General features: G+C 39.6%; 1 protein-coding gene across 1 annotated transcript in view; it reads left to right on the plus strand.

Moving 5' to 3' along the window:
* The window catches only part of lrmda (leucine rich melanocyte differentiation associated), a 191,006-nt gene that overhangs the window by 72,937 nt on the left and 100,565 nt on the right, over positions 1-17,504 (plus strand). The gene's annotated exons all lie outside the window — the stretch shown is intronic.

Consider the following 17,504-nt stretch of genomic DNA (forward strand, 5'->3'; position numbering starts at 1 on the left):
TCGTCTGCTTAATATCAGAAATGAGGGAAGAGGAGAGGATCCACGGCTTTAAGGGAAGGAAGGTGGGAAGGATCATGTCAGTAAGGAAGGGGGGCCAGAGGAGCACAAAGGAACAGTAAAAGAGCCCCCTTGGGCTGATGGCAGTCAGGTTTGCATTTTTCTTTCTCCCTCTCCAGGTTAATTCACAGGATGAAAAGCTGCTCTGTATGATGTGTCATATATCAAAGACAGGGCATCAGTGATCTTTGCTCAAGGGCACAGATAACAGACAGATAGACATGTGAATGAGATGAAAAAAAAGCAACTCATCCTTTTCTGCTACCACCACGGAGGAGATAAAACAAGATTTATGACTCATCTCAGACCACATACCGGCTGCGCGGACCATTTTTCACATGCTCCAAAAATTGGTACTGGAAAGCAATCTGCTTGTCAGTGTGTCCATCAGGTGCTTCAGGAGGAAATTGGGTCCTTCGGGCTTTTTGCTCTGCAGTCAGCTATTTTCTTTATAGCAGTTTTGTTTTTAATGGTATCCATAAATATATGTAGGGTTATAAGTACCTTTATCACCCAAGGAGCTTTTCCACATGATGTGGCTCGCTGTGCTCTGGTGGTTGTTTCTGAACTCAGAGCTTTCTCTTTTTGGACACTACAATCCAAAGAGCTGCAGAGTTGTCACTGTAGTGATGGACAGTGATGAGATGGTGTGACAGGACTCCCTTGTTGAGTTTGATTGACATAAATTTGCTTTGATAGGCAACCAAATCAGTTTCGTCCGGAGAGCCATCTCAGATTGAGCAGGGCAAAAGTAAAACATTCAGTGGAGGTGAGTGAATGGAGTGACGGCATGATATTATTATCTGTAAACATATCACAACATGCTAAATGGCTAGTGTATAGCAATGTGATGGACCAGGGCATTTCAATAGACAGGTGGTAGATCGGCATGGTGAGAAGGACTTTATGTTCCTGTCTGAACCTGTAAGCTTCATGTTATGCACACATATCAGTAGTTTGCACCCAGGTGAAGCAGCTGTGAAAAAAATGCCTCATTGTACAATGTTGAAACAGTGAAACCAACTTGTAATACGCAGCATGGCACAAACAAAGAAAACAGCAGTAGTCAGCAGTTTCATTGATGATATCCACACTGGCACAGAGCATCAGGATGTCCAAATCCTATCCACACACTCCTTTCCAAAAAGAGTTACAGACTGACAATCCTCATCACAGAATACTGTAGGACACTTCTGTGTCATATTGTATTTTCTGGGTCGGCCTTACTTAGTTTATTGTGGGCCTACCTAGTAATGGTTGGAAGTGTATCACGTAGGAAAAATGTCTCCGGGCAAACAAACCCCTTTTTGTTTTCGTTAATACTTCTTACTCTGTTCACTTTACAGAACTGGGAGACACTCTTTATGTCAACTACTTTCGGCTACACAACAAACTACAGTACAGATAATACCATCACTAATCTACTTCCAGAAATAAGATACTTGCCAGGTTTTACACATAACAAAAATACATATTGACCCCCTAAAAAGTCTCTTTTGCCACGTTATCTAAAACTAAAGAACATGAGATACTGCTCCTTGGAAAATGAACTTACTACTCGTTGACTCCACATGACTAGAAATATGCTTTGATGCCTGTTTTATGACTTAGTTGGGCAAAAACATCCAAACTGCTGGTGATTTGTTGGTTTGGACCGCGTCAACAGTGGAAATCATTCTGTAGCCCGTGCAATCAAACACATTTGATAGTACTAGAGGTTTAGTATTTATAATATAATTGTAGCTGTAGTTCAACAGGTGGTGATACATAGCAACTGCTACATTCAGCAGATATGTAGCATAGGCTTCTACTGCTTGGCTGTGTGATTTTTTAAGTGCTTCCTGGCTGCCATGTTGGAATGGGGTATTAGAGTGGCCCTGCTGTGCATGGAGTGTTGATAGCACAGGGAGCTGCATGACTCTGTCTGTTATGGATCAGGTTGCACTTGGGGAAACATTTGAAGGCTCCTCAGGGCTTTCACAGAGCAGAAGTTTTTTTTCCTGGGGACAGAAGGATCAACTTAAAGCAACAGGCTTGTTGACTTTGATATCCTATCTGATACCAGCACTTACACAAGTTTACACCCCTGCAAACAGGCCTGACATTAGAATATCCTCATTTGTGCAAGCAAGGGGATTTGGCCCACCGCAGGGGTTTGAGGTTTTTGTTTCTGCCTGTCTTAGATGAGCGAGGGTTTCCATAATATCTCGCACCAGACCAGCTTGTGAGAATGAGAAACAGGCCAAGGAGAAGGGAGGGCACAAATACCTGCCCAGCACAGCAGGCAGATGTTCTACGAGGGTCATTGGGAGTTGCAGCCATGGAAAGAAGACAGACTGATGTAAAACATACACTTGTTTTGCAAGTTGTCACTTTTGCCTCCTGTCTACCGTTGCCCCTTGAGCTCTGTCCTACCTGCTGTTCCTGTCTAGACTATTTGCCAACTGTGACATCTGTTCTAAGATGAAAGCACAGGCAAAATCTGAATGTCAATATCCTCGTTGCAGACTGACAAAATGAGCAAACGGACGAGTGTCTGTCACTGCGTGGCAATCATCCTTCAAATGAAAGGTTACCGCGGCACATTGTGTGCCCGAGAAATGACCATTTTTAATCAGACAACAGGGGACACATCTGTCAGAAGCTCAGTAAAGCTGCAGTTAGGAGCCAAGGAGAGCAGAGACTGATCAGTGCAAATCATTCCTCCTTTCCCCTAGCTGACAAAGAAGGCCTAAATGTAAAAAGGCCACCAGGGAATTAGATATGACTTTTCTAAGGTTATCCCGAGGATGGTAACATGATAAAGTGAGGATGTTTACATTAGACCTGTTTGGATGTTATAAGAAGGCTTTTTTTATTTTGGATAAATGTATTTCTTCCTCCTTTCCTTTTTTTTTCTCTGTGTGCCTTTGTTAGTATAATTAAGAAAGTTGTCTTAATTAAAGGAACAAAAAGTGTGCTCATGACACAATTAAACGTAAAACAATGAGTTTATCAAGCTAACATCACAGTCACTTGCTTACCTATTTACGATGAGATTAGAGATTGGATAGTCATGCCTTAGTCATTAGATACATGATCACGGTCTGTACTTTTCATCATGCATTATGTTGGCAGGAACATGGTAGGTTTAGACAGCAACTGGTTGAACTATTTTCCTCTCCACGTTTCCTATGTTTTCCATGTTTTGTGTGATCAGAGCCCCAGTAAATGTGTAAGTTAAGACCTTGGGATTTGCCCTATCCGTGGGCCTTCGCCTTAAGATTACATCTACAGAGGAGTTGAAAATGTTCAGAGCTGCAAAAGTAATTGCAAAGCTAAGGTTAGTAATTTTGTGGTATTAAATTGCCTGTCAGAGCTAAATGAAGTAGGGCTTCTGCACTGCCAAAAGCCATACGTGCCTATGCGGAGAGTGGTGTAGCTTTCCCTGAAGAAGGTAGTATTTTCCTCCACCACATCATTTTATCATTCAGCTGAGTTCATGGTGTTGTTTTAAGAGATTTAAGTCTCATTACCCCAACCTAGGCCCTTTGTGATTTATACCGTTATTACAGCACTCTCTCTCACAATAGAAATGATACATGAATCACATTTGTACTGTAAGACAAATGTTCCTCCAAGGGAAAGAGAGACATTGTAGCTAGTTAAAGGGACCCTCATTAAGCTCTCGTTATTGGATAAGTGGCTCTCATTTTCTCTGTGAGATTCCAGGCCTGACTAACTGGTCTTTATACCTCTCTGAAGATTACAGTGTTGCAATGCTGCAGTGTTAATTTGTTCTTTGTGATGTGACCAGCAGTTATACATTTATTTCCAGTGTACAAATCCGTGTCATTGACCTTCAGTTCCTGCTGAGTCCAACACCTGCTGACCCCGGCCCTAAATTTGTCAGGGATGGAGATAAATATAACCCCTTAAAGCTGCCTCTGCCGAGCCGAGCCCATTGTTCAGGGCTGTTTTACATCTTGTTTTATATACTCTGCCAGTAATGTCCCCTGACTTTTTCTTTTAAAGGCAGCGGTAGAGGAAATGGTGGAGCGATAATAGAGTAAAACAACAATATCGACAATTCTAGGGCTGCCCCATACTATTTTTCCATCATAGTTTAATTTGCCAAGTATCGTCTGGATTAATTGATTCATTGTTTTTTTCATAGAATGTCAGAAAATAGCCGAAATTCTCATAATTTCCCCGAGTTAAAGTGACATCTTCCTTGTTTTGTCAGCAGTCCAAAAAGTATTATATGATTATCAACATAATTGCTGATACATTTTCTGTTGACGGTTTGACCAATCACTTCAGCCCAATACCACCAGCAATGCTACTATCATCAAACAATAATCTTCATAATTGAGTAAAATAAACATCAAAATGACACATACATTTGGACTAGCTTGCCAAAGTACTTTAAGTTCTTTACAGATTCCACCAATATATAATTTTCCATCTGCAAAATAGAAATGATCCTAAAAAGACAGCATTCAGTATAGATTTTATTATCTCTAAAAATGTCAATGAACATTTTTGACCACAAGTTCAGTGTCAGTTTCAAGCACTTTTTTTGTTTCAGTTTTAAATGCAGCAAACACACTTATTATGTTTAAATTGAAGATAAGATGAGCTTTGAAAGTAGAATGTACAAATGTCTTCACCGTTTGAGAAAATTCCCCTTGAAACAATAGCAAATTATATGTCAAGTATATTTACTGGGTCTCTGCAAGATCATGGCTGACACCCTTCCTATGTTAGTGTTTTCTTTCCTTGTATTATATGTTTTTTAATGAATCTAACCTAACCTGTTTTAATCTAGTCTGTATTCTGTAAATGTTTTACTAGCAATAGCCTTAAACAAGGACAGGTGACAACAATATAGCTGAAATAAATGCTATTAAACCAAGTTAAATAATAAACCTGCAAAGAAAATTGTAATTGAAAAAAACCAAACAGAAGGCTTTGAAGTCTGTCAAATTTCCTCCCCTGCAGTTTGTTTGAAAGCTATCATTTTCTTGTATGAAAAGCTGAAAATTGGCATTGATTTGCAGGATGACAGATGCTGATGCTAAAAGCCCCTCTATTGATGTTACTATTGACAGTTTCGGTAAATTCCGAATCTCTTATCATTCCTGGCCAAATGATACACCTTTGTATTCTGTGAGAGGATGTCGATGGCACAGGGTGCATTGTTCTAGAAGGACTTATTGAGCTTGGTGTCACTGCACTGTGATGTAGGACATTCATTATTGTGTGGCATAATTAAACCTGGTATGGACTACTCCGAGACTGCTGAAGACATCACCAAAGAACAAATCTGTGATGTTGATGGCCGTTGTGCTGAGGGATTTTTCTCTCCTTCAACTAAACATCCCTCCACCCTTTTTCTACTTCTTTGACCCTTTCCATCTCTCCCTCTCCTTCCCTCTTTTCTATTTTACTCATGCATTTCAAAAAAAGGCAGATTGAGATAATTCAGTGACATGGAATTGACCTCTTGCTCAAATGATTTATAATATCAATTAATCTCTTGTCCCATGATTAATAAGAACTTTGGTTAGGAATTTATTAGAAATAAATCATCACCAGAACCTTTTTTTTTGTCTTTGGTAAATTGTAAATTTTAGCAGCATGTCATTATTTCAGAATATTCATCTCAATAGACATTATAACTAAAGGAATGTCATAATCATGTATTATATTAAACTGTTCAAAATGTGTGCATTGTCCTGTGAAGTTAACAATATGAGTTTTTCCAGTTGAGAGTAGTGCCTTCAATGGCAGAAATGGACTACTGCAAGTCACCCCTGTTGACCACTGAGACACTGACGGGCTCTTTGCTGGAATGACATCTGAACCTGCCAGGGGCATGAACCTGCCAGTGCCTCCAGCAGGTGCCAGAACCTGACACCTCCTGAAGGCACTGGGAGCAAAGTAGTGGGGGGTGATGCTGATGGTGGGGGCTTTTAGGGCTTTATGTTGGAGGAATAGTAACATGATGCTGGAGTCCCCTGCCTTTTCCCACAGTGGCCCTGAACCACCACTCTGCGGCTCCACTGGCTAACTAACGGCTCACTTGACTGTGGTTACAGGAAGCCCTTTGTTGGGAAGGACAGAATTCAGGGGGGAAGTGGTGTAATCCTGGCTCTGTCCTGGATCAGTCAGTTTGGATTTCACACAGGCCCCACCATCAGGCCCAGTGCAGCCAAGGGCCCCTGGACGCCGTGTTCCTTAGGAAACAGGCAAACACCTTTTTCCTCACAGCGGGATGAAAAGTAAAACCAGCCACATCCCTTAAGAAAACATTGGCTATTGCTATATCTTACTAAAGTTGAAATGTAAAATGAAAGTATAATTCTTACAATGACTTGTTATCTTTGCCACTAAACTGCTTGTTTACGTATACCTTGTCAACATATTTATTCAAATAGTTTTTTTTTCTCCAAATTCTCTGTTAAGTATTGGAAAGCATATGATGATCCTTTGATACTTGTTATTGTACTTGCATGATTCATATTCTCCTCTCAAGAGTCTCAAGAGACAGAAGACATGTAGATGAATGGTGCATCTTAAAGTTTATGTCCACCAGTTTTTGTTTTTTATCCTTATTCAGCTTTAAGAGGAGGCATAATCTTTTATAATAAATCACAATCTTACTTTTTACAAACTGACCAATCACAGCAGTGGGTGTGATAATTTAAAGCTGGTTTACAATATCAGAAATATCAAAAAACTATCTGGTCTACCATGCCTCATATCCTGCGGACATCAGTTTGATGAGGTATAGAAAGGTTGACAAACTTTTTGTATTTTTCAATTTTTTTCAGAATAGCTCTCAACAGCATATGACAAATTGTGGGCTGCTTCAATTGTTTCTTGAATCTTCCAAATGATTTCCGCCTTCAGATTATCTGCGAATAGAAACATCTGAGCTATTTTTCAACGGTAGAGTAGGTGGCTTGGAAGGGGCAGTAAAGTCATGTCCAATGCGAGTCGTGTTGTCTTTCATTCAATTAGACAAAGCCCACGCAAATGACATTGAAATAAATTGATGTAATGACGAGAATGCATGCCTTGCAACAGTGAGAGGTGAAAATCCACCCCTGCAATTTCAGGCTTTGCACTTGGCATGGCATGTAATGTGATCTCGGTTGAGTCTGAGGAAAACAAATCTTTTTTTTTCCCCTCTGTTTTACATACAAGTGTAAGTGTAGTTTGTAGTTATTTCAGGAGACAGAGCGAGAGAGCTGCAGGGGTTGCCGGTTCGTTCTCCACCTATGCTATGGAGAGCAGATAATTGCTCCATGGCTAGAAGGCTTTGATTGGTTGGCTAGTTAGTGATCAGAGCAGCGAGATGTCTGGCTCTCTGTGGACACCAGGATCTCTGTAACATATGGCAAAGAGAAGTGGGCGGAAAGTTTTTTTAAGTTGCTCTAATCCTCATTTTCTTTATGACCTCTTACATGGGTTACAATGTCATGTAATGCCATACAATTTTAAGCTAGCCATGGGTATTTCTAGCCCTTGTGAGAATTGAAAATACAAGTATAGATTTGACCACAAGCATGCACCGCGTGTCAGACCTCCCATCTCAAAACTATTTCAGATGGATTTGAGTTCTGAAAAACTTAACATGAAATCTCTTCAAAGAACATATTATGTGCTTGAAGGTATTATCCAGCTTTTTCAGCTGAAAGTTTTGCCAGAACTCTAGTTTGCAGCATTAAAACCTGACATTAATGATTTCCAAGCTTCCATTTTATCTGCCTATTTTCATGCATAAGACACAGCCATGCTGTTTAAATATTAACACTATACTCAAAGTAAACATAACCTGTATCCTCACCATATACAAAAGGTTATCAGTAAAATAATATTGTTGTCTTGGAGGTGCAGAATGTCAAGGCAGATACATGGCACCACAAATATGCTGGTAAGTCAGATTTCATTGCAGTGATGTTTTAATTTAATGTTTCAACAAAACAAAAATGATCAAAATAAAGTGGTGTGCCCTTACTTAGTTTTACGTAACCTTACATTCTATTAGATTTGGTGTCCAACAATTAGCAAATGATCCTGTTGATTTTCCAGAGAGAAAAGACCAAACGATCAAATGTAACCGACATTATTGTGGTGATGCCATATGACAAGTCATTTGGACAGGGGGTGAGATGACATTACTCTAAATATTATGTACCGTAGCAAAGTGAATTACCTGAATGTTTTGCTTCATTTATCCTATACGTGAATTAAGCTTATCAGAGTCAAATGCCTTCTGCTCATAGGGTTGCTAAAAGGTGTTCACCAGCGTTTCCCTCTATGGAGATTCAGCTCTTTGGCAGAATGAAAATCCTCCAAAAACCCCAGGGGGTCCTCAGTGGTTAGTGAGCTTGAGGCTGCAAAGAAGACCTCTTTAACATTATACACACACACACACACACACACCACACATTGTTAGAACAGTATCATGTTGTTGTGGACCCCCTTTGTCCCCTCTCTTTGCCCTGTCTGTAAAGAAATTTGGGTTGATGTTTGTGATGGCAGGGATCCCTCTCAACAAACAATGTGGAGAGTGAAAAGAGGATTCTTCCTCCTTTCACTCCAGAGCTTTCTAGTCCGCTGCAAGTTTACATGACCCTTCAACTCCTCTCTACACAAGCTGTTGAGTTTTGTTCAGCAGCTTCTGTTTGGGCATATAAGGAGGCATTGTTGCTTGGGTCACAGCGGTAGGATGCTAAGTTTAGGAGTTTACGTAAGAAGGCCTTTATAACCGGCTCAGGCAAGCAGTCTCTTGTGACAGATCATGTGAAAGACACCAGGGCCCCAACAAAACATTAAGTGGCAACATGCAGGAATATATATTTTGCATTGTTACAAACACAAAATACCTATTTGAGATTTAAGATTTTCTTGATGTTTCCACAACTGTACACCGGCTTGTCATAAACAAAACAACAAAAAAACTAACTTTTTTTCCTAACTTGTTTTAGAATGTTTGTAGGTAATTTATATCCTCTAAATTGTCTGCACACCCTGTCCTGTCTGTCATTGTTTTGCCAGAGTGATGTTGAGTTGTTTACTCAAGCACATCAACTCACTTTTCACTCTCACTTAAACTGAATGAGCTTTTCTGCATCTACAATATTTCACTGAGCCTGTTTGTCAATGTTGGATGTGTCCATCACTACATTCCTTGTTCAAGGAAGACAAGACAATGGATTTATTAGGGAGACAGATGAACTTCTTTTCAAATCCCATCATTCTGTTGAGTGTCGAAAACCTAGACAGCTGATGTGCGTATGACAGCTGTCACATTCATAACAATCTAGTCACAAACAAGAAGAAACACGTAGGATGTTGTGTCTGAAAATCCGCATTGCTTTTAGTAAAGTGTAGCCTGCCATCAGGGCTCTGTGTAGGATCATAAAACGCTTGGCATTTTGACTTGTGCCTTATGATTTATCTTGCCTTGAGACATAATTTGGTCTAAGCCCGCAGCAGAATATATACTTGGATAAATGCTATGGCTTTGACTTGAAATAAACAAATCCCTAATGCCCTATCAATGTCCTTCCTGTTGGAAACAGGATAACTCCTTTCACTTACCAAAAGGAATATATATCATCAGATAAATGCTCCCTAGAAATAGGAAACCAGGGACAGGCTTAACCACTTCTAAGCCCTGCTTCCCTGTAGACTTGTGTTTATGATAAAGGGTAATGAATGGAAAGTGGATTTTATCAGTGAAAGATGGAGGAATGGTTAGCTTGACTGATGCTTTTTGTCCCACATGGCACAATCAAGGCCTATATTTGAAGTATTATCCCTCGTGTCTTTGTAGTCCAATTTTTGTGGATATTGGCTTTGGGATTTTGCAGCCCCTGCTGTACAGCAGTAGAGTATGAAGGGCGGTCCAGTTATCTGAAGATACAGCAGCTTTGCTTGTCGTGCAAATCATAAAGACAACTACTCTTATATAGTTTTAAAACTTTAAATATACTACAATTGGTTGCCTAGCAGCACTTCAGTTCAATCCACTTTTGGTTTGGTTGCAGAATTAAATGTGGTTGTATGTCATGAACTTGGCTTCAGTTACGTGTCTGTCTGTGTTCTCATCAGCTTTCTCCCGAGGAGACGATCAGGCCAAAGTGATGATTACGATTATTTTTTGATCAATGTTGGGATCACAATTATTAAGCATTTTCATTTTGTCCGTCTACTCTACAGCATAATACTTTTTTCTTCTAAAAGTAAAGCCAAAAAACAGCTGTTAGGTTAGGAGGCGCTCCTTTTGATATGCAGTAGTTTTCTTTGAGCGAAGCACACATTTTAAACGTCAATCTCCTTCATTTCATGATAAAGTGAGTTCTGGTTTTAAAGAATTCCAGTGTCGTCTCTTCACGTGCCTCTGTCTACTTGATTTCTACTAGTCGTCTTTTTCTTTTAACCTGCCTAAGTTTATTCAAAGGAGGTTGCTTTGTGGGCATGGACACTTCTATCATTTACATTCCATCACCACAAGGTGAGGGTTTTCCTATTGGCCTGACAAATTGATGTGCAGGCTCAACCTTCTCTGCAATGATTTGTTGTATATGAGCATCAGTAGAAAACATTTCGTCTTCCAGAGTAAAGAGAGTGCACCCTAAAACTCTGTGTTAGCGAGTTAAACAGCTCTCATCTGTTCTAATCTGTGCTTCTAATGGAGAAAAGAAATAATAAAAGGTTACTGCTGATCAATAGCCTACACAAACACAACCCATCTGTCTGAAAGATTAATAAATTATGGTTTCATTCAAAGAGAAGGGATAGACTTTTCAGTTTTGGTGATTTATTTTCGCTCTTGCTTATTAACACCTAGTGTTGTGTTGTCCCTGCACAGGACTATTTTTTCATCAGGCCTTAATTGACTGTAGGATTTTTGCTGAAGTGTATTATCAATCTCTATCTGTTTTGTGTGAAAAGGCATTGATCAATGGAAATTGCTTTCTTTCGTTGACTGAATTGGACAGTGTTGCCGGCCACTGCTCGGGCCACGTAATGGAGCTTATGAGAACCAAGCCACCAGATCGATAAAGCATTGAAATAAGAAAATGAAATTCCCCTTTTCTCAATGATTATACTCAATGACTGAATTTGTTAGAATTCAAAAACTTTTTTATTTCCCTTTTGGTGTAGAAGTGATTCAGTTGGAAAAAATAGGGCCAAACAACCATCTCAAGGATTTTTCTCCCTTCTCGGCCTCAAGCCCATTAAAATTCCTCTGAAGTTTTTTACATATCACTACATCAAATGCACATAAATTATGAATGTCTCATATAGCAGTCTTGCACTTGTAGCCCCCGGGTTCCCTTGAAACTGATTTGGTGTCTATGAACTTTGTTGTTACAAGGGTGAAAGAAAATTGGAGTAATATGCTCTCTCTGTGATTCATCATTCACAGCTCATAATGCAGAACATGCCATAATAAACATCTCCCCCTTCATGTATTACTTTAAGATTGTGTTTGTTTCACCATTAATGAATTTAATGTCATAAAGTCTATTTTAATATTTATACATGAGAATTACTTTGTCATAATAGGGCTACGCATTTACAGACCCAGCCAGGATGACATATGCGTCTTTCAGACATCAGGCAGACTGGGCTTTTCTTCAACATGCAGAAGGGTTTGGAGGTCAGCTGAGTGCACATGTTCTGGTTATTTTTGTAGTCCGTTATCATGGCCATACCCATTCTTTGACCCTGAAAATTAGTGCATTCATAAAAATATTGCATTATGTTACATGGTCTCTAGTTATGCTTTTTGACACCACTGCTCAGGGAAACAGTCTTGTACATATATGGTAATTGCGCACATCAGGCTAATAATGTAGAGCAGCAAACAAGTTTGACATCAATTGACTGGTTCTGGTTTTGAAAATGGGACCGAAGGAGTAGGATCCTTGAGTAACGGGTGGTAGCAGCTGAAAATTACTAGCTCGTCTGCATTTACTGTACATTTGTCAAGAATTTTAGCCGTGGGCTCGGCATCAAGCTGTGTCTGTTTTGGCTTCATGGAAATGATTTATCCCCATCAGTCCAGCTGAGGTTCTCCAGCTGTTTGTGTGACGGATACGTTTACACTGGCTCATGATATCCACTTCTGCAGTACTCTTTGGCTTATCCTGATCCCCAGAACATGCAGGAACAAACACCTGTGTTTTTAGGCTCAGGCCTCTCCAACACCCTACACCTCTTTGATCTCTGATCAAATATTGTATCTCTCAAAACTCTAAATGTACTGTAAGCCATCATCAGTTTGTTAAACTGTCACTTGGGCTATTTTACTTTTTACTTGTAGCCTTTATCCAATTTTGTCAGCACGTACATACATACTTACCCAGGCATTGTTGTCAGTCATTGACTTACAACTGGATGAAAGGACATCTGACAGTCTGTTTTCACTCATGACCTTATTTATAACTTATATACTACCCTCACACGCCCCTAGGTTTTTCACTAAACTAGGATTCCCAGGCTTTGAGAAATGCAGGCGGTGTGTCCTAGTGCCTGACTCATGTCTGTTCTAAGTTCTAACCACCCAGCCAGCCACCCCCCCCTTTCTAAACTTGTAACCAGCTGCACATCAAAAGGAATATGATTTATTAGGGGTGCAACTCCCCTGGACTTTGAAAAACCATCGACTTGTTTATCCAAGTTAACATTCTTGGCCACATCCATATATTTTCTGTTTGCCCTTTCATGTGGTTATGCTGGGATACATCCACTGGCTGCTGGGGTTATAGTCCACCTACAGAAAAAAGTATGTCGACTGCTAATGTCACTCATGAAGGATTTTGGTTCGGGCCATGGCAGTGACATGGCTCAGTTCTGTAACCGTTCCTTGAAGGCATTACATAATTGATGTATTTTCATGGTGCTGCGGTTAGTTGATGGCACACGGGTGGTGATTCTGTTAAGAGCAGGCCTCGTTGACTCTTTTCCCTTGAAGCTGCCCATCTTTTAGCCCTCAGAATCCCTCGACCCCCTTTTTCCTGCCTTTCTCTGTATCTCCCAAATGGAAAACATGTGGCAGGAGTTGTCATTTGTTAACGTATGGTAGTAAGAGTGAAACAGGCCAGGGGATGGCTCATCAGGAACACTCATTCAGGATGATGAATGTAGCCAAATACACATTTGTCCGTAAAACTTGCCGAGTGGATCAGCATCATTAGGCATGAGGAATAGGTGGAGCCTGCTGAGAAGTGAATGCAGCAAACAGATGTTGCAGATTTTCACCGGCATCTTTCATCCAGAGTACCATCATTAATAAAGTTGAAGGTGATTCTCGTGTTTTCATCTAATAAGACCAAATAAAGTATGGTGGGACTCTCAGGAAATTGCTGAATAAACGGAATATTGCCATGGCTTCTTAAACAAGGACCCAAGGTGCTCTGTCTGGTTTTGAAGTAAGTCTTGGCTACATGACACTGTAGTTAGGATGCTGAATGTAATGTGTGTTAGTCAGCGTGTGCTTGTGAAGTCCTCAAAACAGTAGATTTCAGGTGAAAATAAAGCAGAGGGTTATTATGACAAATGTAAAAAATGAAAAGTTATAATTTTCTCATTATTTGGGGGTAAATAGAAATTGTGCATATAGTTGAATTGCATGGCCATATTTTTCAATTCCAGACATCACAGAGAACCTGGAACTAGTTTTGTAATACAAACTTACAATTGTGCATAGTGTTCAATACTGTGTCAATCTTTAGCTGGCCTGTGTGTGTTTTTCTGTGAGATGCTGAGTGGTTGCGGCTGATGCCATGGGTATGTCAGGTGACTAAGCCCCATGTTCAAGCAGCTTGGCCCTGTTGTAGAGGGCCTCCATCTTTGTCAGCCTTGTCTCATCTTGTAAACAGGTCCAGACAGAGAAGCTTTACCATGAATAATGCCTCAGGTCCTTAGAATCCCAACACCTATAAATCTTAATAGAGATTCCCAGATTCCATTGGGCGGCCACATCTCTTTCCAAACCTGCCCAGCTCTACTCCACCTCCCATGCGGAGTCTCCAATTTTCTCTCCCCAAAGTAAACCCACAGTGTCTGGAATTTGCCTGTGCCATAATTTACCTACAAACAGTATTACATGCATAAAGCTCATGCAAATCAATAAAACATGTCAAGAATGCTTAGCCTCCTGCGGTTTGCTAAATGCAATTTATCACACCAGGAATCAGGGGAAGGGAATGGGCTAACAAATGGAGTCTGATCATTTACGTTGGACCTGTTGTCAAATACTTGAAGAGTGCATTTTTCATTTTCTGTACAGTAAATTGCACTTGGTTATGTGTTTGTTTGAAAGGGACTAGTAGAGCCCCTGTTTATCGCATTTAGTATGGAAACCTGTGCTTTTAGGAACTGCTTTATGGTGTATTGCAGTTCCCACATCAAATCATATAATAGATAATCATAAGAAAATAATTCTGTCTTTTTTTGGTGTATTAAAATGTGTCATATTAAAACCATTTTATGTATTATCTGTGAGTGCGAATATGTTTCTGCTAAAGTCAAAAAGAAAAAAATGAGGAAGTCTTACCTTTTTAGAGAATTCTCTCTGTGTAGGCGCTCGACCCTCAAGCTTCAGCTGCATCACTCAGCCTGATATGAATTACATGTTGCATTTTTCATGCTTGCCTACTGAATTACATTAACTGGCTTTGAAGTGAAGGAAAATATACTTATAAATCAACTGATCCCATGTATATCAAGTATCTCAGTCAGCAGCAAGTCATCAAGAATGCTGTGCATCATCTGAACCAAGACTGGGTGTGTACTGGTATGATGAGCACAGTTATTGACACTTTGAGAGACGTCTTGCTTTGATATGTCCATCTATGCCTTTGGGCTGAGGCCGGTCAACATGATGCCCACTGATTCCCCAAATTGAGCCTGCTTTAGATTCATCATTCTTAAATTGGGAATATGTCACCTTTTGAAGTGCAATTACAGTGCATGCTGAGGAGGTGGATTTAGTGAATTCACTATTTCACTACTCCACCCCAATTTACTTTTGAGTATGTGGACAAGTCAAGCTTAATAGATAACTAACAGATTGACCTGCTATTTTACGAAGGCCAAGGTTGGCTCAGAGTCGTTAGTGGGCCAGGTTCTCTTTCATGTGGCGCTGTTAACAGACGCTTTTGAAAATGTTTTTGCTACCTTAATGCATTTTAAGAGCACAGTCAGTCATTTACTGAACTTAATGAATAGCCTAGTGCCTCAAATTTGTTGCCATTACTCAATATTCTGCACACATACATCATGCTTTCATCTAGTCCCAATCATTCCGTTTTGACCCGCATCTTATTTTTACATTCAAATGTCATAAATTCATATCATGAACATGCCATTCCTTTGATTTCATTATTTGTAGTTCTTCCAGGAAACCCTCTCAACAGTTTGATACATATGATGCCGAACACATTCATCCATAGTGCAATGCCACTGAATATGTCTTTAGAATCACTTTGGTGTATTCCATTGCTCCCTAACTATTCCTCTTGCCTGGTTCAAAGATAAATTAGCAGCTTCTAAATAATGCAGTGAACCTTAATTCTCTTTGATTAGTGGCAAGTTAGATGATAGCGACCCATTGAAATTGATCATCAGCATAAATAATGACTGAATGAACTGATAAAATGCAAAGTTGCCGGCCATCATAAATCAAATGGAAACCACTTGGTGTGGAAGTCATTGGAATTAGAAGTCCATGCTCCTATTAATTATGTTGCCTTGCCAAGGCGACAGTGTTATAAATCAGTTGTGAAAGGTACTCCAGCCGGCTGGCCTGCCCAGCAAGGGCTGCTGCCTGCAAATGGCTCTGTATACCCCCTTAATTGTTTCTTAAACAAGCCACCTCTAGAGGCTGAGGCTGATGGACAGAGTGTAAGAACAGAATGGAAAATATGGGAGAAACACGGTATATTAGTGTTCCCAAGTCTGATTCCACAACAACAACTCTTTTGTTTTATAATTTATTAATTAAAAAATCAAATTAAAAGTTATTTCACAGTTAATATTACATATTGTTTCTCTCATACAGCACAAACAAAGTTTGTTTCCGAAAGCCAGAGTTTTGGAATTTTTGGTTTGTCTTCTGTCTTGTAGAAACACTGCATATTCTTGTAAAATTGTTCCAGCACTCTTTAAAGGTACAATGTTTAAGATCTAGACAGAAGTTTTGTTTAAAACATAAAAAATAAAGGTAACAGTGTGCATTATGAGTGTTCATTTGACATTATGTCAAAGAGATTAATTTAATATTTTTCAAAAACAGATATTGAAATTAGCATGTTAACCGACTGGACTCCGCCCATCCTGTCTTGTATACCACTTAGAGACGATAGTGAGTAGCTGTATCGTCCAGTCTGCTGTCAGTCCAACATGAGAGGACAAGGAAGTAGAGCTACCCCAAGAGCTTGTCAATCATATTCAATCATATTGAGGGTCTGTGTATGTTTTTGTAGTTTGTTTAATGGAATACATTTATTTATGTAGTTTGTATCTTCAGTTAGTAGTTAGTTGTAGCAACCTGCGTTCGGCATGTGCAAACCCAAGTGCCAGGGGTCTTATCCCGGGGGACTGATCTCAATGGACTGCCCCGACTCCCCCCCTGACTAGCAAACATTCTGTTGCTGCTGTACAGGTTAGAGACATTGCCAGGCCGCTGTGACTCCCAGAGCTGGGGTTTGTGCCGGCTTAATGAAGTTGCTACAGCTAACCGCTAACTGAAGGAACTTTACACGAAAATCTTTACCCAACCCATTTTTTCTAAAGTTTCCAAATATGATCAAGGAAGTTGATGTGAACTCTTGTTACAACTTAGGTTAAAACTGCGATTGATCTGTAAAAATGTGGCATTTTGTCATTGTTTGGCTTATGATAAACTTTTAATTCTGAAAACTGATTTTGAAAAGACTACTCATATAGGTTAATTGAAGCAGGAAAACATTGTTAAGTTGGCTTTGCACAACAAATCTTTTTTCAACTTAAAGCACTTGTAGTGGCGATTACAACGAGTAGAAGCCCTACCTATTAATTGAGTCAGTATTTAGCATTAGTGTTAGTACAGTATACTAGAAGCATATATGTGAAATATACTATAAGGTATGACAATTTGAAAAAGTCCTGCTAATTGGTGTGAGCACATGAATATCAGTCATTTTTTAACTTCATACAATAATTTCTTAAAGACTCAGTATAACTAATTCAGTCTTAGGTATGAATCATTTACAAAGTACAATTAAATTGGATTTTGATGAATGATGAAAACAAAAAGTTACAGTTCTGGTTCTGATATGTATATGTGCAAAATACATTTTGTAATACTTCAGTTGAGTTCTTTGTTCTTTTCATATCTGTTTTGACATATTTACCACAGTGTCACCTTTGGCATCTAGCCAGGCTTTCAAAAACAT

This window comes from Cebidichthys violaceus, unplaced genomic scaffold (genome assembly GCF_023349555.1).
Source record: "Cebidichthys violaceus isolate CVI_PGR_0920_01 unplaced genomic scaffold, fCebVio1.0.p SCAF_10, whole genome shotgun sequence".
Taxonomy (NCBI): Eukaryota; Metazoa; Chordata; class Actinopteri; order Perciformes; family Stichaeidae; genus Cebidichthys; species Cebidichthys violaceus.